The 21,169-nt window shown below is 42.3% G+C and overlaps 1 long non-coding RNA gene across 1 annotated transcript in view; it reads left to right on the top strand.

Annotated features, from left to right (window-relative positions):
• The first annotated feature begins 2,087 nt into the window (after positions 1-2,087).
• Positions 2,088-21,169, top strand: part of LOC117052678 — a 122,347-nt gene continuing 103,265 nt past the window's right edge. The window contains exon 1 of the long non-coding RNA XR_004427305.1: positions 2,088-2,496. This is a non-coding gene — a long non-coding RNA (uncharacterized LOC117052678). The remainder of the gene's footprint in view (positions 2,497-21,169) is intronic.

Genomic DNA, 21,169 nt, shown 5'->3' with positions numbered 1-21,169 from the left:
GTAACTTCCAAAATTTCGAAAATTTTATTCTATTCTCCAATAACAAAAATCATGGGTATTTTATCTCTCTTAATCTATATTATACCATTGCCTAAATAATTCCTCATATATCTCTATTCTACAACCTAACTTATACTCAAATTATATCTAACTTTCAATCATACAATGATTTTTTTAAATACAGCTTAAAAATTTTCCATTCTTTTTCCACTGCGTTGTCCCTCTGGTCACAGAGTTTTCTGGTCATCTCTGCGAGCTCCACATAGTCCACCATTTTCAGCTGCCATTCTTCTATCGTTGGTAATTCTTCTGTCTTCCAGTTCTTAGCTATCAAAACTCTAGCTGCTGCTGTGGCATACAAAAACTCATCTTTAGTATGCCACTCCAGCAACAAATTGTACATTCTGGAAAGATTTTTATTCGTTGGCTCTATTCTGGCTTGCACTCTTTATAAAGACTTGAGGAATGAGATTATCACCCCTCTTTTATTGTCCATTCCGGGTTGCCCAACCACTGCCACAGTGCCCTTTCTCTTGGCAGATCAAGATGAGCAGGTGACAGCAAAGGTTGCAAGGTTTTTAGCTGGGGCAATCAGAATAAGATCCACTATTTGACTATAGATTCAAAACCCTAAAATGTATTTTATATAATTGACTTTTTTATTTCTATTCTTTGTATATTGTGTTGTTGTTTTATTGCTATGGTCGATGGCTGACGCAAGTAAAGATTCATTCATTCATTCATTCATTCATTCATTCATTCATATGCACACAATGGCTGGAATAGAGTGTCTGTGGTTCATCCAGGAGGGTGTCTGGGCTCTCTGTGCCTTTACCTGGATGTGAGAATCTAGCTGGGGTCATTTTCCTGTCCGATGCATAGTTACACTGCCTCTCTTGTGTTGTAGTCTCTGTTCCTATATGGGGGACCCACAATTCAGTGGTAGAATTCAAAGTTATGCTTTGCTTGCAGAAGGTCCCAGGTTCCATCTTTGAGATCTCCAGAGGGTTCAGAATAGTTTCTTGAATTTTTGGTTAAGTGAGCAGTGGAATGGTCCAGTTTACTACTTGGTACCATGGCTCCAAGATTTTTCAATCTAAGGCACAAGCTGTATCCTGTATCTTTTCCCTTGCAGAGAGAACAGCAACTTGGAGTTGGTGGGGATTTTTAGTGGTGAAATGGCCAAGTTCAAATCTTTATTAGTTAGCCAAGGGCTATCGATGGCACATAATAAATCACTGACAAATGGCAAAAAAACAAACAAAACATAGCTTCCTATCTTTCACACCGCAACGATGCAAATAAACATAGCACAATTCAAAAAGGAAGTGAATTGCCACATGCTTTTCAAAGGACAGACTTTTATTTTATTTTTAAAAGCTGGCTGCAGGAGATGCGTATGCAGAGGGAACTGAGAGAAGATAGGTTTGTGCCTGGCTCCCCCCCCCCCAAGCCGGAACTCAGTTCTAACTGGACCTCTCTAATGGGTGCCATTGGCATTATAAGAGAACAAGGCAGGTGTTCATGGTATGTTCCGGCACCTCTTTTTCTCGAAAAATAGCACCCGGTGTGTGACTTTATATTTGACCGGGGTACTCTAGTGACAATGAATTGTGGGCTGCGTTCTTTTTCTACATGCACACACGGTCCTGGCACCGGACTGAAATAAAGATAAATATTGAGCAGGTGGGTTTGGGTGACAGACCTGTTGCAGATGGGCAGGGTATAAATAATAAAATTATTATTATTATTATTGTTGTTGTTGTTGTCGGTTTGGTGTTGACAATTTGTGCATGAATCCTGCTGGTTCTAATCCGAAGCTTTTATATACTGTATAGAGAGATTTTTGCTTGCTTTTGCATTTCCAGAAGGAGACCCGCTTGCTTCTGTATTGTAGGGAAACTGGAGATGAAAGTCTCCCAGGCCTGCCCTGTCTCTGGTCCCCGAGCAGGGATGCAGCTCGCAGAATCCTGGGCGCCTGGGATTGGCTCTCCCGCTTGGGGGCGAGGAGGAGGCAGCGGCCTGGGCATTTGCAGGGCCTTTCCCCTCTGTCTGCTGCTGCTGCTGCTGGTGGTGCAGCAGCAGCCGCCACCGCCGCTTTATTTTTAGCCGGCGGCTCAGCTCCGCTCAGCTGCTATTGCAAGAGAGGAGGCTGGTGGGAGGAGACGAGGCAGATCTTCAGCCGGCTGCGAGGAGGAGGAGCAGGAGGAAGCCTGGCGCACCAGCCAAGCGCGCCCCGCATGCACGGAGCGGTGCCCTCTCCTCCCAGTGCCCCGCAGCTGCTGCTGGGGACGCACGGCGGCCGCTGGCTTTCCCCGCGCGGCCCCCGGGAGAGAGCCGAGAGCCGCCGGAGCGCAGGCTCCCTCCGTGCCGCGGCAGCGGGGGCGCAGCTCGCCTTTGCAGATGGCCAGTCCGGGCTCTGGGCTGCTGGAGGCGACGCAGCCTCCGGGGGACTCGCCGGAGCCAGCTTTGGCCGAAGCGCAGCAGTGGATCGAGGTAAACGGAGCGCCAGCAGCAACCCACCGTGCCTCTCGTTGCCCTCCTCGTCATGTATAGGGTCCTTTTGCAGTAGCTCTCTCTCGCCTCCCCACACCCACACAAAAAATTATCCCACTGCAGTGCCTTGGGCCACCGATCCGCGCGAGATTGGCAACCGGTTTGGGAAAGTGGGCGCAATTATGCGCGCAAGGGTTCTCCATTTCTCTCCCCCTCTCTTTCTCTCAATCCTCTTTTCTCCTTCCATCTCCGGCTCTGGCAGTTTCCCCCTGATGGTGCAGAGTTGCCATCGCCTGCTGAAAAGACAGGACGTCGGTGAGGTTTAGAAAGAGCTGCTGCTGCAGAAGCGGCAGGTTCAGCTCGTGGGGCGCATTTTTTAGGCGGCTGGAGGGATGCGCCTCTCTCTCTCTCTCTCTCTCTCTCTCTCCTTCCTCCCTGTCCCCGCTCTTCCTCTTCCTCTGGTCGCCCTTCCTTGCAGTCTAATCTCTTAATCGCATTTATTTCCCTCTCTGGGCAGAATGAAAGGAAACGAGAGATGGTAAACAAGGGGAGCGCTAGGCAGAGAGCTAGCCTGTTCTCTGGAGGAGGAGGTCTTGGGGATTTCAGAGCAAAAGCTGCTCTCCAGATCTGGATGCTGAAAATGGGATAATCCAGACAGGTTCAAGTGCAGGAAGGTGCTGTGTTTAGTGGCGGCTGAGGGCTGGGTGGAATGAATGGGAGAACGTGGCCCACATGAGGATGGTAATCTCCGATAATTTATACTGTTATTGTTCTGTTGTCCAGATCATTGTATAAATAGTGATTTTCCCCTCCTGCTCCTTCCAGGTAGCAGAATAATGCACCTATTTCGCTTTGCGCACCTGAGCGGAGAGTCGTATTTTTTACCACTAAGATTTGTTGCTAGTACATCCAATTACGGCCCTATAATGCAGTGTTTTTCAACCACTGTTCCGCGGCACACTAGTGTGCCGCGAGATGTTGCCTGGTGTGCCATGGGAAAAATTGAAAAATTCAAGATAATTACTTTATATATAGTCAATATAGGCACAGAGTTAAATTTTTTAACATTTTCTAATGGTAGTGTGCCTCGTGATTTTTTTCATGAAACAAGTGTGCCTTTGCCCAAAAAAGGTTGAAAAACACTGCTATAATGAGTGAACTCTTGTTATCATTATCACTGTTATTATTAAAGGCCTGCGCAAGCTTTAGGCCTTAACACGCTATTGGGGAAGGTGAACGATGCTTCTACTTTGGAACCATACAGAGTGGTTGGGTTTTGTGTCCATACAAAGAGGCGGGAATGAGACTCTCTGAGAAGATTAGTATCAACCAAAGGCGCTTCTTTACAGACTGACTTTAGTGTTTCAACTGAGCCTTGGCTGCCTTCTTCCAGCAGAGAAGCAGAGTTCTGTGTAACCTGAATGCTTGCACACACACTAACTCAAGCTATATATAGCACCTCCACTCTCTGTGCCTGGGAAGGCGAGAAATAGTTTGCAAATAAAAAGCGTGAAAAATATTTGAATCGTTTGGTGTAGGCAGGGAAAGTGCATTTTTAGAGTAACCTGCCACTATTTTGAGGGTCACATTGCTGCTCACATGTAAGTTCAATATCAAAAGGGTGCATTGGTGAAGGGAGCTCACCTCCAACCTTAGCTCCCCACGCTCCATTGCCTTGGGTGCTTTTATTCCAGCCTGGTCCACTTCTGGAATTGCCCTAGGAGATTGTAAGCATTTGATTTCAGTGTGGATTAGAATCTGCCTATCTTCTCATTAAATCGGGGTCGTCCGCATGACACCCTCTTCAACCACCTGCAATTTTGCTCATTTCCACCCTCCAAATGTGGATTTTCCCAACCTGGGAATAATTCAGCATGTTGTTAAAAACCTGACACCTAATTGTGCCACCTGGAGCATCATCTACAATGCTCTAGTCTAGTGTTATTACAGTCGTACCTTGGCTCTCAAACGCCGCAAACTCAGAAGTGACTGTTCCGGTTTGCGAACGTTCTTTGGAACCCAAACGCCTGTCGGGGCTTCTGCAGGAGCTTCCTGCACCCAATCAGGAGCCGCGCTTTGGTTTCCGAACATTTTGGAAGTCGAACAGACTTCCGGAATGGATTCTGTTCAACTTCCAAGGTACGACTGTAATTTGATTTTTATTTATTTTAGAACATATAGGCCTACCACATGATTTTTTTAAAACCAAACAAACCCTCAAAGCAGTTTACAAAAGAATAAAACAATGATTCAATTTTTTCCACTCACCTACTCCAATTTCCATGTGCCCTTGTTTCCCCCACCTTCATTTTTTATTTGGTAGCACTTGTGCCAAATTCTTGGTAGGCTTCTCCAGGCATGAGCACTGCCTTGGTTTTTAAAATAGTGTTTAAACATTCAGACCCACAAAACTAAGGAAAACCATCTAACACAGCAGCCTTTAGCTTATTTGTGTTGATCTGTAAAATGTTTTGTGATGTATTTTGTGGTTTTATATCTTGATTTTATTCTGTGAACTGCCCTGAGACCCCAGGGTATAGGGCGGTATTTAAATTCTAATTCTAATGATGATGATGATGTCTCTGGAATTGCCAGCTTTGGGGAGCTGGGAAATTTGGCCTCTTTTCTGCCTCTTACTAACTTCTGCCTACATGTTTGAACTGCCCCGCCTTCATGCAGTATTTGCACACTATATTGGATGCTAGGCACAACGGCAAAAAAGTAGCCAAACAAATAAATAGGAGTACCATGAAAATCATGAGAAGAGAAGACTCCCTAGAAAAGACCCTGATGTTGGGAAAGATGTAGGGCACAAGGAGAAGGGGACGACAGAGGATGAGATGGCTGGACAGTGTTCTTGAAGCGACTAGCATGAGTTTGGCCAAACTGCGGGAGGCAGTGAAAGATAGGCGTGCCTGGCAGCTCTGGTCCATGGGGTCACGAAGAGTCGGACACGACTGAACGACTGAACAGCAACAACCATGAAAATAAATAAATCATTTTCCGTTTTCCCTTGCTATTTTTTTAAAGGGTGCACATGTACATAAAGTTCTACCTTAGCACATGTCTTGTTTGTGCTGAAATGGAGGAAGAAGAAACAGCAAATTAGAAAGGAGGGTCGAAAAATCACACTGTGGATTGACCCACATGCCCACAACTATGGAGGGGAAACAGCAGTTTTGCAACCAAAATGCAAGCGTGTATGGATTTCTAAGTTCAAACTGGAATGGGAAAACAGTGGATTTGCAGTGAGATCCCACACAAATTTGAGCTTCCTGCTTCCCCTTCCTGCATATCTCTTTTGATGCTAAAACCAATACTGTAATTAAAAACATTATGTACATGCAACACCCTGTTCTTATTTTAATGGGACAGATATGTGATCAAAGAAACGTGGCTGGTTCTTCTTGCACATAATTTTTGCCCTCCTTTCCTCCTGTGCATTGTAGCCATTCAAAATCCCTGGATCCTCTGTGCCCAATAAAAGAGGGATACAGTATTCTTTACCAGAAGGCATGTGGGTTTATTGTGTTGATTGATTGAAGGGACTTGTCAGCCAGGTCTTCAAGAGTACAGGGGCTTTTAATTTCTTTGTTACAGTGTGTGTGACAGCTCCTTTTGTCACCAACTGATAAGAGGGGGTGAGGCAGATTTACAGGGGGAGCCTAGGCTAAACCTCTGACTGGGACTTCATTGAGTTCAATGGGACTTAATCCCAAACAAGTTTGTACAGCGCTGCAGTTCGAGTCCCACTGAAATTGGAACATGTGATCAGGCAAAATGAGCTCTAGATACAGTTGAGTTTAGATCAAATGTGGGCAACTAAAAAACAAAACAAAACTTGGCCGAGCCAAATGAAAAATGAATAAAGAGTCACGTGAAACCTTAAAGGCTTAACTAATTTGTTATGGGAAATGTTTCATCCTGAACATACTCATTCCTTCACCAAAGTGACTTATGGGCTGTATTTGCATGTAATGCAATTTTGCATGATGAGGATTGGACACATTGAGCACTGGGCTTGTCTTATCTTTGTTCCTTTTTCTTTCTCAAGCGCAGCTTCCAGAAGATTGTAAGCTTCTGCTTTTTTCTTTTTAGATTAACCTCAGGTCACCGTGTCCTCTGAACTCAGATAAACCGTGGTTAACCTTAACCATGGCTTGTTGAAACAAGCCAGCTTAAAACCGTAGGTTAGTCTGGGTTGAGATGTTACATTGAGTTGTGAGGAATTCAAAACAGAAGCAAGAACGTCTGCACTCCTCATAGCCATGGTGGAGATGGGATTGTGTGAGCTCTGGGCTGGTGGAGAACCACTGGCCCATAGGCCAACCTTGACTCACCTGGCCTTCCCGTTTGGCTAATGAGGCTGGTCTCCAAAAATGACACCCACCAGTCCCACACATGTCATCATATGTGATGTCAGGTGCAAGGCAGGCAGAGCTTGGTTTCAGAAAGCAGGACAGTTCTTCCTCTGCATCGGCTGCTGTGCAGAGACCGGTCTGGTACAACTAAACCAGGCACCCCCAACCTTCGGCCCTCCAGATGTTTTGGACTACACTTCCCATAATCCCTGACCACTGGCCCTGTTAGCTAGGGATCATGGGAGTTGTAGGCCAAAACACCTGGAGGGCCACAGGTTGGGGATGCCTGAACTAAACCCTACAAAAAAGCAGGTTTGAATTGTCCATGCATCAGCCGGGCAGTCCTAGGCCTTAAAAGGTTCCCCATCTGGCGCTAAACCGTGGTTTGGTGCTACTCACAAACCAGATGGTTATGTCACTTGGCAATGCTGTCGAGGAGCTGAATTATTCAAAGCTGTATTAAATCTTAGTGCTCATAATCGTTTAGTGCTTTATTAGATGGTTATTTAAAAGGTAAAGGTACCCCTGACAGTTAAGTCCAGTCATGAACGACTCTGGGGTCGCGGCATTCATCTCGCTCTACAGGCCGAGGGAGCCGGCGTTTGTCCACAGACAGCTATTTACATTATTGTAAATGCTTATCTTTATTTATTTTTAGCTCTTTTGAGGAGTGAGAATTGCAAAATATGTGAAAAATATTTGGGCTTCTTGCTATTCATTTCTTTGCTTTATTTCATGTATTTCTACAGACCCTTCAATTTTTAAGAAGGCAGCATGGGTTTAGTCAAGATTCTAAAATGTCAAGTGTTCCTTGAGGGTTGCATGCCTCCATCCACCCCCAAGATGAAACATAATAGTTAGCTGTACAGTCCTAGTCTTAAAATAGCTATTAATCTAGTAACCACTGCACATGAGCTATCTTTCTATCAGAGTATTTATAGAGCTGTTTGCTACATCTCTAGCAAAAGTGGTCTAATAAACAGTGTGTGAGGTCCTGTAATAAAGTCCACATTCTCGTTTGGTTATAGACTCGCTTGTTAAGCTTCGACAAGTCAGTTTCTATAAGGGCCTCTCCAAACAACTGGTGTGATAAATCTGGTTTCTCATATCTGCGCAAGAAACCTACCTCTCCTATCTCCCTGTTTGTTTCTGACATGTTTTACTTTCATGGCACTTCAAACTGCATGATTTTGTGTCACATACTGACAGGGCACCTGCTAAATACTTTGTGCGACATAAATTATCAAAGGATACAATTCCTCAAGCCCTTACACTACATTATTACAACTACTTGTTCATCTAGTCCTCTAAGCAACATAAAAGCACGTAGTCACAAAAAGGTCAATGAAATGAATAGTAACGTATCAGTTGGGTAGAATACATAGGGACAGACATGCAAACACACAAAAAGAGCTAAAATAACCATCCCAGTAAAAACAAAAACAAAGTGCTCAAATATTGTCAGAGTTCAGACTAAAATAATGTTCACCCAAGTGAACAAAAAAAGCTCTTTGCCTCGTGCCCAAAAGATGATGTTGTGGTTGCCAGCAGGGGTATAGGAAGGGGGGTGCGATGGGTGCGGTTGGCCCTGGGTGCCACCACTGAGGAGGGTGACAAAATGCTGGGCGGCATTCACCGCGGGGCCTGCAGCCACGGGTCTCTCCTGCCCAAATGCTCTGCCCGCTGCCTCCCTCTCAGCTGTAGGGCAGATGAGTGGGAAGAGGCAGGCAGACTCTGGAGGCCCTGCGCTGTGCCCTGCCCCTATGGGCGGCTCGCCCTGCCCTTGGGCGTGCTGCCCCAGGGGCCCAAGCAGCTTCATCCGTCGCTGGTTGCCGGGTGGGCTTCTCAAGGGAGAGAGTTGCATGAGCTTTATTTTATTATTTGGTAGCTGTGTGTTCACCTGTTCTCCTATTTTAAGAGTGCATATCTAGCCAGATTTTTCATTAAATAGCTAGATGAATGGGAGCAAAGCAAGTTTCCAAAACCCTTATGTTCCACGTAGATGGGAAATAATGGTGTAATTGAAGGGTGACTTGAAAAGCATTTAATTTTGCTTGGGACAGTCTTTAATCGATCACATGGAAATACCTGCTCCCTAGTTTTAAAATATTGTTGATTAACCCCCCCCTCCTCCACTATTTACAGTATAGGTACTCCCACAAATAGTGTTGTTGAATCCACTTGGCTGCTGTCCCTGGTTTGCACACACCCACACCCACACCCACACCCACACACCCCTCATTGCTATCAAGCCTTGGTGGAAGGGAACCAATAGCAAGCTTTTAATTGAAAGATGGGGTAGAGAACTAAAAAATAAATAAATGAAAATGCACCTACTGTTCATTGCAATTGATCAACGAGATTGGAATTCAGATATAGCATTATTGAAGATCTGAGAAAATGCCAATGTCTGTGGCCTTTGGGGTTAATGATAACCTGAGAGCATTGGCGACATGAGCAAATGACAAAGTTTTTTGGCTGAGGGAGATAAAATTGGGGGGAGGGGCTTGGGAGAGCAGAGAAGGGGAGGCACCGAGTAATCTGATGCGAATAAAATGGACTGACTGGAATGGTATTTATTTGTTCTAAAGCAGTTTTAGAGGTTTCCTTAAGTATCGTGGTGGGGGTGGGGGAGCTGGCAGGAACAGGATGGGGAGGAGCATGAGCTGGATTATAATCTTGTTTCAATTGGTTTGAAGTTCTTTTTTTGTTTTAAACCTTGATATTAAATATTCACACTGGGCGTTCAAGATGGTGTGGTGTAAGAATGAAAATAAAAATAAAAATAAGAAGGTGTGACTTCTACATTTTGTCCTGAGCTTGCTGAAAGGCAGTTTGAGAATTTGGGCAATTTCCATTAGAAATTGATAATTTAGGATTTATGTATAAACTTCAGCAAAGTTATACTATTTTGAGCCACATGAGCACGTCATGTGCAAGTGTTTTTAATTCATTTTCATTGTGGAAAATTAAAATCGAAAAGTCTTCTCTTTTTGTAGGTCTCTCTTCCTTGATTCTGTTAGTCACAGGTGTTTATTGCGCAGGGACTGCCAACCAATAATTAACACTGTCAGAATTTGAATTTGTTAAGGGCTCTGACAGGTCAACGACGTTGGTTTTTCCACTGCAGAAGTGTTTCATGGAACCATTGACGCAACCATTCATAGATCTATTTATTGATCAGGTTTTTTAAAGCCAACTTCAGTTCAGTCCAATCCAAAGATCACCAGAGCAGTTTACAGTAAGAACAACCAATTGCAACAATTCAATTAAGCAAACTATAAAACTGCAAATGATTTGGCACAATAAAAGCAGCAGGAAAAATCAGACAAGAACTTGCGCAGATTGCAAAAGATTGACACACAAAACCATAAACACAATTTCACAGGACGCCATTTCAGAGGCAGCCCTTTCGTTACTCCCAAGGTCCATGGATGAAAGGTGGTATACAAATTTAATGGATTTGTAATAAACCACCTTACCTCTGATGACAGCAATACCTGGAGAAGCACCTCTATAACTGATTGCAGTGCATGGGGGTCAGATTGATGTAAAAGCAGGTATTCAATTCAGGAATGCTGGACCCAAGTCATGCAGGGCTTTGAAAGGAGAAATTAACTTGCATTTAAATGTGAGCTATGGGCTGGAGTTATGGGGTCACAGTTCAATCTGCAGACTTCCTCCTCCAAAGGCTGTGTCAATTCATATGTCAAATGCTGGGCTTTAAAAATCTATGCTGACCTGATTTACTGGACAGATACACATTCCTTCTACTCTGTTGTGTGAATTGGCCACCATCACTAATGGGATAGTTCTTTGCAATGGCCAGTTTGCATGATCCATTTGCCATATTCATTTGGTTCAGGACAAGTCTTGGGTGTTGCATTTTTTAAAAATTTGCTTTTTTATTTTGCTATCTACCTTGGACTATAAAGGAATGGGGTGTGTATGTGTGTGCATACACACATAATTAAATGAATGATGGAATGGTATAGAAAGTGAAATAAGCTCAGCAAATGGGTCATATGGATTGATCCATATGACTTGGCTGTCCAACAATGCTTGCTAGCCCTTGCTGGGGATGGTATCAGTTATCCAGTAGCACTGCAGCAGTCCTTACAGATGCCCCTAGCACCAAGCATTAGCAAACTGGTAAGTTTGCTGCATTCTACGTTGTGTTAAGGAACTCCAGCATGTGAACTGGTAGCCCCATAGTTAGTTCATACATGGTTCTGGCATCAGTGTGAGCAAGTATTTGGCTTATACCAGTCCTTCCCAATAAATACAGTATTACATATGTGTAATACTAGGTCCAGCTTTGTGTAGGTGCTGCTTTTGTGGCCTTCTTTTGATGGGGATGCTTAATTTGGGCGGGATCTAGAAGAATGTGAGTGTGTGGGCTGATCATATTCTAGGTTGGAGCGGAGGTGTGAGTCTAAGGCTCTCTTTTGATCCTCACAAGATCTAAAACATTGACACTGGAACCATGTATGATATCATTGGCTTGGTTGTTGCTGCTAAAGATCTTTCTAAGGAACATGCTCTCATGTACATCCTTCATTTCAACAAAACAAAACAGGGTCTGTTTCTTGAATGCATGGTCTACACCAGGGGTCAGCAAACTAAGGCCCAGGGGCGAGATCTGGCCCAATCGCTTTCTAAATCCGGCCCATGGACGGTCTGGGAATCAGCGTGTTTTTACATGAGTAGAATGTGCCCTTTTATTTAAAATGCATCTGGGTTATTATAGTCCAGCCCCCACAAGGTCTGAGGGATGGTGGACTGGCCCCCTGCTGAAAAAGTTTGCTGACCCCTGGTCTACACCAACCTTCCCCAAACACTGCCATTCAGATGTTGTGGACTCCCAACTTGAACCATGTTGGCTGGGGCTGATGGAAGTTGTAGTCCAAATATCTGGAAGTCATCAGGAAGGCTGATGCAGGCCATGCACTGAGGAAACAGACTTTCCATCTCATGTTGTTGAAATGTAAGATATACATAGTATACATAATCAAGTGGGATTCATCCAGTCTGTCTTTCAGTTGTGTGCACTTGACTCACAATATTGTGAATCACCCAGCCTTCCAATACTCTGCTGCTTGTTTGTGCCATCTACAAGGCAGATGTGGTTCAGTCCAGACAAGTGCCGTTTGCAAGGCCATCTTAACTGTGGGCAGCGTTTGAAATTCGCCCGGGTGCCAGGATGGTGGAGGTCTATGCCTGGAGATCCATGGATCTTGCCTCTTTTCACACGCTAACGACACCTCAGAACGAATTTCAGGAACCAAAAAGTCGTCTTGAAAAATACAATTTTCAAGGTGTCTGGCCCACAAATGGCAACCAGGCATTCCGTTTGGCAACTGTAATCCTGGTTCAAGGAGCCATTTGGTGCCTAGCTTATATCTCTTTGAGTTCCTAACACTGACTATCCGGGTGTGAGGGGTTTGGTTTTTGAATGGCTATTTCTTTTCAGCATACCTTCAACATGGTCTCTTTGTGTGGTGAATCAGGAAACTGTAACAAAAGCCAACTCTTCTAACACAATGTTAAGGCATTATTTTCATTTGCTGATTACGGCTGCATTAGGAAACACTTAATTCAGGCCACAATAACCCATTTAGACTTTGTACAAGTGTTAGGCAGCAGCAACGGAAAACCAGTTTGTTGCCATTTGTTGCTTTAGCAACATGTATGTTTTGCTGCTGATATATAAATTAGAAAGGGCCTTCCTTGTAACAAGTAGACTTTAAAATAACAGCGCCGGCAGGGTGAGGCGTTTCTTTTAATGCAGCCTGCATTATTGAAAGGACAGTATGTATCTCCTTTCAATTAATGCATCTCCCATTTCACAGAAGGAATATATTGGCCGTGTAAAAGTATAGTGGGGTTTTTTTTTAAAAAAAACAAAAACAAAATCACCAATCTCGTTTCATGTATTTGGGACATGATTCTGCAACAGGGGGATTTCCTGTCTCAAGCAAATCCCAGCTTCAAAAGAAGAATTAATTTCGTCTTGCACACTTGCTCTGATCCAGTTAATTATTGGCCCTCTAGGTGCTGAAATGTCCATTTAAGCCCCCGCCCTGCCTTGCAGGTTTGATGTAAAGAATTGCTTAAGGTGAAGCGTAGCTGCCCCCTCTCCCCTGAATCAGGGGCTGTTATAGAAACCCTATCCAGAGACGTTGCTTCTAAGCCACAAGAAAAACAGAACTGGGTCTTAAAAGTGACAAGGGTCATGAGGAAGAGGCATTTCCAAAGGCAAGCTGGTCTCAGTAGCATCCTGTAACTTTGAAATGTTAATTTTGGCAGAATGAAGGTTTTTTTTAAAACAACAACAACAACAAAAAACATACCAGACTATCATGTCTTGAAACAACATCTGCAAAAACACTTATTTGGGTCAGAGATTTATAGGAAGATAATACAGCAATAAAATCGCACTTGATGCCTGATAAATTCCTTGACGCTATTGTTATAGCACACAAATGGCACTTCCCTTTCTTGCCTTATTGTCACGCCGTATCCTTGTTGTCAGAACTTCTGTTATGATTTTGTTAGCCTTACAGAAGGCTTTCCTATCGGCGTGCATTCCTTAGAAACTTTGCCAGGTCACAAGAATGTATCCTTAATACAATAGCTTCAAGCGAGAAACAGCGAGCAAGTCCTATTTTCCTTTTTTTTACCTCCCCATTCCCCATTTAAGATTGCTTTCCCTAGAGACAGGTATTGACCGAAAAAGCTACCACCTGAAGAAGGAAGAACCAGGCATGTGCTTTCGTAGAAGTATAACTCCCAGGGTTGCAAGGTTGAGATGTGCAAATTTCCATACATAGACGGTGCTTCCATATTCAGGCGATGAAGGCAAACAAACCCCATGTTGACAATAGCTGGTAATTTAATGTGTGTGTCATTTGTATGGGTTTCCCCTTAAAAGGAACACTTTTAGTTTGAAGTGGCCCTTCCTAGAAGATCATTATAGAAGTAGCTCCTTTTTTATATATCTGCAAAATGAATAAAAGAAGCAAGAAAGATAATATTGCTCAAATATTACAAATTTGGTCAAATCTGCTTTTAACTAAGTTCATCAAATTCTTTTTGCTAATAATCTAGGTGACCTCAATGGTGAGAAAGAGTTGAAAGATGTGGTAGTCTGATGTATTATGCTTGGTTTATAGCTGCACAGTGGTACCTTGGTTTTCAAATGTAATCTGTTCCAGAAGACCGTTTGAGTTCTGAAACGTTCAAAAACCGAAAACTCAACATGGAAGCCTCAATACGGAAAACTCAATACGGAAGCCGCATGGCATGTTTGACTTCTGCTAGGTTTAGACTTTCCTCTTCTCCTGAGCATTTGATGGAATATGATTCAGCTCCGCAAGGGCTTTATGTTGCTGTCTCTCTGGGCTATTTGTTCGTTTTTCTGTGGAGCTAGTGTTTATGCATTGATTTATTGTTAAATTCTGGTGGCGGTTGATTCTAGCTGTTGTATGTTGCCTAGAGACTGTTTCCTGTGTTAGGCGATCGACAAACAAAATTATCGAAGGCAATGATGACGTAAGCATGTGATTAAGCACAATTCATTACACAGTTGCCTAAGTCCCCCGGTGTCAACGAACATTGAACAGGTGTTGGCAAAAATATTTGGCCTTGAGTCCACACCATCATTCGCTGGTCTCTATGGAAAAGCTTCTGTTGATTTCATGGAGTCATGAGCCACAATCCGGCATAGAGTTAAGCACTCTTAAGCCCAACTGACTACAATGGGATTCAAATGTACATAACTCTCGCTGGATTGTGGCCATGTCCTTCTTTGTATTTGGCAGCGGAGCAGGGGTCAGGACCTAGACAGTAGTCACAAGTCAAGGCATTGACCATTGGAAGATTCTATTTTAAAACTGGCATAATCACCAATAAGTAAACTCCACATGAGTAAAGCTAAAGTTTTACCTTCCCTGTCCAACTGCAGGAATTGGACAAAGTTGTTGCAATTCTGTTATGGGCAGTTCTGAGTTCTTCCATCTTGTAACAGGTTGGGTAGAAATGATTATTTTAAAAATTAAATTAAAAGTAGGATTTTACAGTTCAGATGGAATTTTTCCACAAAGTTTCTCTTTTTAAAACAACTCGGTTTAAAACAGACCCTAAACTTAATGCAAGCTTGTAAGTTCTCAAAACTGAACTTATTGCCCTCTTTTGAATTCGCGGAAGGCTATTTTTCTTTGTAAGTATAGAACGATGGTAAAACAGTACCCCTGATCATCATATAGCGCAATAGTTCATGTCCATAGCTTATAGCTTGGTTCTGAACGAGCTACTTCATGCGTTACATACTGTAAATAACAGGTGCAAGCTCCAGGTTCAGCAGTTTGCAGGCTGTTGTATTTAAGGCAGGTGCAGTTGTTGGTTTTTCACTGGGTACACAATAACTAAAGATGGTGTGAGCTTACTTGGAGGAGAGTTGGAGCACCCATATTGCAGAGGTGCTTTTAACAAGGTGCTTGAGATTTTCAATTTGTGTTTGATTTTATTTCTTTATCAGTGGTGTTTCTTAAGTTGGGTTTCTAAGTTGCACATTGCGTTTTAGAAATAAATAAATATGTCCGTTCAGGGTTTTACTTGCCCCTAAGCGCTTGGCATAAAGAAATCATTCAGTGCAGTTACAACTTTGGTTTGTGCACCTTCTCCTCGAGAATGCAAAAGGCGCAAAGCTGCATTAATGGTTGTAGACAAGGACAGGTGGGTAGAAAATGCCAGCCGTGTCATTCTGCTTATAATAACCATCCGGCAGAGATCAACCACACCTCCAAAGGAAAATAATCCTTGCCTTCTTAATATAGTCACTTCCCAGGCTGCTTTTCTATTCTAGATGCTGTGTTTTCCCCTGGGTGAATTGTGCAACATCCATTTTATCGGTTCAGTTGTGCAGTTTCTCCAGTTAAGAACTCCTTCCAACTGTAGCTTATGGAAGGTGGTAAGTCTGGCCAAAACAAGCTCAAGTTCTGTGTGTCCTTGCTGTGGTGACACTGGTTCTGTCAGCATCATGGGCACCAACTCGTGGCCTTCTCAGTAGTGGCGCCCTCCCTGTGGAACACCCTCCCTTCAGATGTCAAGGAGATAAAGAACTACACAACTTTTAAAAGACATGGCTTGAGAGCAGTACATGTGAAAAGGATCTAGGAGTATTGGTAGACCATAAACTTGACATGAGTCAACAGTGTGATGAAGCAGCTAAAAAAGCCAATGCAATTCTGGGCTGCATCAATAGGAGTATAGCATCTTGATCAAGGGAAGTAATAGTACCACTGTATTCTGCTCTGGTCAGACCTCACCTGGAATACTGTGTCCAGTTCTGGGCACCAAAGTTCAAGAAGGATACTGACAAGCTGGAATGTGTGCAGTGGAGGGTAACCAAAATGGTCAAAGGCCTGGAAAAGATGCCTTATGAGGAACGGCTTAGGGAGCTGGGTATGTTTAGCCTGGAGAAGAGAAGGTTAAGGGGTGATATGATAGCCATGTTCAAATACATAAAAGGATGTCATATTGAGGAGGGAGAACAGTTGTTTTCTGCTGCTCCAGAGAAGCGGACATGGAGCAATGGATTCAAACTACAAGAAAGAAGATTCCACCTAAACATTAGGAAGAACTTCTGACAGTAAGAGCTGTTCGACAGTGGAATTTGCTGCCAAGGAATGTGGTGGAGTCTCCTTCTTTGGAGGTCTTTAAGCAGAGGCTTGACAGCCATCTGTCAGGAATGATTTGGACTGGATGGCCCTTGTGCTCTCTTCCAACTCTGTGATTCTATGACATATGAAAGCAGCCCTGTATTGGGAAGTTTTAAATACTTGATGTTTTAGTATTTTTTTATATATATGCTACAAGCATATAGGAAACCCAGCCAGATGGGCAGGGTATAAATACAGTAATAAAATTCTTCTTCTTCTTCTTCTTCTTCTTCTTCTTCTTCTTCTTCTTCTTCTTCTTCTTCTTCTTCTTCTTCTCTGCTTGTCAAGTCTCTCTCATGTCTACCTGCAGCATGTTGAACGTACCACCCCTCCCACCCCGCACCCCAGTTTCTTTTCTCATCTTCTTTCCTTTTTGGGGGAAGGTTCTTGATTCTCCCCTCCCCCCAAAATTTGGGTCAAATAAATCAATATTTCTTTATTAATACATTTCTATATCAGCCTTCCCCAAAAAATGATCACAGGGTGGTTTACAAAAAAAAGATATAATGCACAATAGAATTAAAACAATTCCCATAGATTACATAAGTAGCATAATTAAAAACACCATTAAGATAGCTTAACCCATCAGCTGCTAAACAGCCATTGGAAAATGTTTGAAAGAACTTGAATTTTGAGTGATATGCACCTCAGTAGGGAGATAATGAGTGATAATATTATCAAAACTATGAATAGTTTTCAATTTAGATCATTTGTTGTTTTTACACATTTTTTTAGGTTATAATAAACTCTGATATATATATATATATATATATATATATATATATATATATATATATATAGTAGCCCAGGACTCTTGCAATTTTTTTCTGAGATGTTGAAAGTTCTGCCATTTAACCCGTGATGATGCTCACCATCTTGGTTGCAAATATAAATTGGTAAAATTAATCTTTGTGTCCACATGATTGTCAGGGGCTGAAAAATCTGAGGCTAATGAAATATAAAAGATTGAATGGTGTATCTGGTAAATATAAACGTGTAATCTTCCTTGAAAATGACCCGATGATGAGAAACAGAGACTCTATATATAAGTAAGCTGTCAGCTTCCTTGGCCTCCATCCACTTGGGACTAACTTGTTCCATTGATTCAGGACATTGGCTGCAGTTCTGTGCATATTTGACTTAGAAGTGAGATCTGCTGAATTCATTGGGACTTACTTGTGAATATGCATAGGAATGGACTGTATGTAACATAACTTGGGTTGGATTTGATGCATATAATTTTCGTTTGACATCAAGAACGAGTACAAAATTATATTATTTTAAATATCATCTTCCCCAGACAGGCATAGGATGTGATCACAAAGAAGTATCAATCACCATCACATGCTAAATACTACCATCAATAAAGATCCCTGTGATCTTTCCTAGGCAGTCCCTACAGAATTATGTTTAGCACTAGTTCCAGTTAAATTCAGTAAATGGTTGTGTTTTAGAAAGAGTTCCTCAGAATAAAAATGAACCCAGTACAAGTTCTGCTCGCAAAGTTAAGAAATCTACGAGCGTTGGCATCAATTAAGTAAATGATGGATTTGAAAATAGCTCACAAATAAAAAAAAAATATATTACAAATACCGGTAGGAAGAAGGCTTTGCTTCCTCAGGAAGCTTGCATTTCCTTACAATAACACATCTGTTTTATGGCGTTCTGTCATACTGCTTGTGATAAAATCAAGGTAATTTATGTGAAATCATTATATTATATATAAGAAAGGCTACTAGGCAGTCAACTATATGGCTGAGTTCTGGGTTTTACCAAAAGGAAGGCCCTTAGTTGAGAGATTGAGACTCTCCAAAGTGCTCATACATGGTAGGTTTTTGCAGTGATGAATATCTTTGTGGTGTAATAACAGTAATATTTAATTTGAAAGAAGAAGGTATGACTAAGAAGTGCTCTAGATTCCAAAGAAAAAGATGCCTCCTACCTGTGGGGGAGAATACTAATTCATGGTCATGTTTTCCATTTTACGATCCTTAGAGGCTGTTTTAAAAATAACACCTCCCTGCTTGATAGCTTTACTAGTCTGCACGTGCTGGAAGGCATTAGTGGAAGTATCAATTCTTCCTTCTTAAAATTCAGATAGAATTAAATCATTGACCTATAAACGAGAGCAGTTCTTTATTTCACTCTCGTTGGATTTCAGCTAGCAGTCAGAATGTGCAGGAGAGCAAAGACGAAGAAGGGAAATGAGAAACAACTGGGTGACATATATATATATATATATATATATATATATATATATATATATATATATATATATATAATATAAATTTGAATACTGAAGCATTCCTTCCTTGTACAAGTTGGCATTCAGTCCACTTGCCAAAGGTTCATCATACCAACAGAGTTCTTTATAGTTCACCCCACAAAAGTGTATTTTTGACCCACTCACTGTTTTTTTGTTTTTTGTTTTGCTTTTTTGTTGATGGGCTCCCTCTTCACTGTGAGCTGTGTTTGGCATAGTTTGGCTGTGTTGTACAAATTAGGCCATTAAGTCGTACCCTTCATTGATCAGATTGAAATTGCCCATGATGACACAACTTCTGGCAGTTTATTCAGAATTTCTCTCCTTCATTGCTGCCGTGCAACCTCTGATCTTCTAGAAACTTCTTCTTGAACCACATCTGAGTTAAAGAAAAAGGTGTTTTGGTTCAGATGCTGTGGCTTTCATGTATCTATCTCCTTTTTTTTTTTTTTTTTAAAAAAAGGATGTGTAATTTCACCACAATAAACAAGTCCTGTTGATGTGAAGTTGTGTGTGCTGCTAGAGTGGACTTCATTTTGTCAACATAAAACAAATGATTGCTACAACGTTGTGGGTTGTATGGTGCTTGGCTTCTTCTCTTAATTTTCCTGGCTTTATTCATCCATTTTTTTTTTAATAATCAGAAACTAAATGTAAACCATGTGATCTGGAAATAGAATAAAAGGTCTGATTTAAGCAAACGATCACACATGCTAATAATTTTTTTTTGCCAATATGTTGATTCATGGAAAAAGCTATGAGCAAACTTATAATGCTGTATCTGCCTATACTGTATTTGCACTAGTCTGTCATCAACCTGTTTTCATTGGCTGTTTCCCAGGGTTCTAAGCTAAAGGCACATCAGGGGAAAGAGGAGAGGACAGGAAGAAAAAGGAAGGCACTCATGTCTGTAATAAATGCTTTTTAGAGGAAAGGGACTCCTTGGTGGGGTGGAGAAAGGTCTCTATGTGTGAAAGTTTGCTCACTGAGAGGGGGAAAGTGAGCTGTTTAAAACAATGAGAGCAATTTGAATAAAGCAGGGATGGAGACACATAGGCTTTTAATTAAAAGAAAAAAGTTTTAACAAGGGGAAAGAGAGATGGATGCAACACAGACGCTAACACCAATAAGTTAGCACAACAAAGCCTTCCCCAACTTTCTTCTTGCTGTGCTCAAACCTTGTCACTTCGTCCTAAGTGCCTTCCCACTCGCTCTGCTCAAACATCTGTCATTGTTTTAAGATCAGCCCTTTTCCCCTCTCAGTATTTCTCCATCCCTGCTTTACTCAAACTTCTGCTATTATTTAAAACAGCCCCTTCCCCTTCTCATTATGCTCAAACTTCTCTCATTCTTCAACTGTGACATATGAGAGAGACAAAGGATGCGGAGCCTCACATATTCCACAATATATTTCACTCCGGGTAGCATGCGTTGTCTTCAATATGAAGTTTCAGATTCATTGTTGTCATTTAGAACAGATTCTGCATTTTATTAACAAGCAAATACCCATTATATGTAAAATGTCCACCCACCGAATGGAACCGTTTCTAACTGAAGAAGTTAACTGATGTGTTTGCTCTTAAGAGTCTGTCAATCTTAAAGGTATAGTAACATAATGATCACATTATGTCACTGATCGGTGTAATGTAGAGTCCTCTATAGCAAGCACAGTCAACTACTATGGCTAGGCTGTGCAAAAGGTTTAGCTCCCAAGCCTCTTGATGTTTTGGTTCAGGAGGGATCAACTTCTGTGACACATATATAGGTAGATGGAAGATTTCTGGGAGCACTTTGCCAACCCAGGAAGTGTATTCGTACCCTTGAAAGGTTGGAATCAATGCTGCTAACTCTCTCACCCTATGTAGAATGCGGCAGCTAGACTGGCGACTGGGAGTGGCCACCAAGACCATATAACACCGGTCCTGAAAGACCTACATTGGCTCCAGCACGTTTCCGAGCACAATTCAAAGTGTTGGCGCTGACCTTTAAAGCTCTGAACGGCCTCGGCCCAGTATACCGGAAGGGGCATCTCCACTCCGATTGTTCAGCCAGGACACTGAAGGCCTTCTGGTGGTTTCCTCCCTGCGAGAAGTGAGGTTACAGGGAACCAGGCTGAGGGCCTTTTTGACAGTGGCGCCCGCCCTGTGGAATGCCCTTGCTGCATCAGATGTCAAGGAAATAAACAACTATCTAACTTTTAGAAGACACCTGTTTAGGGAAGGTTTTAATGAATGATGTTTTATTGTGTTTTTAATATTCTCTTGGGAGCCACCCAGAGTGGCTGGGGAAACCCAGCCAGATGGGCGGGGTATGTATGTATGTATGTA

Source organism: Lacerta agilis, chromosome 9 (genome assembly GCF_009819535.1).
Source record: "Lacerta agilis isolate rLacAgi1 chromosome 9, rLacAgi1.pri, whole genome shotgun sequence".
Classification (NCBI taxonomy): Eukaryota; Metazoa; Chordata; class Lepidosauria; order Squamata; family Lacertidae; genus Lacerta; species Lacerta agilis.
This window is presented reverse-complemented; position numbering and strand designations above follow the sequence as displayed.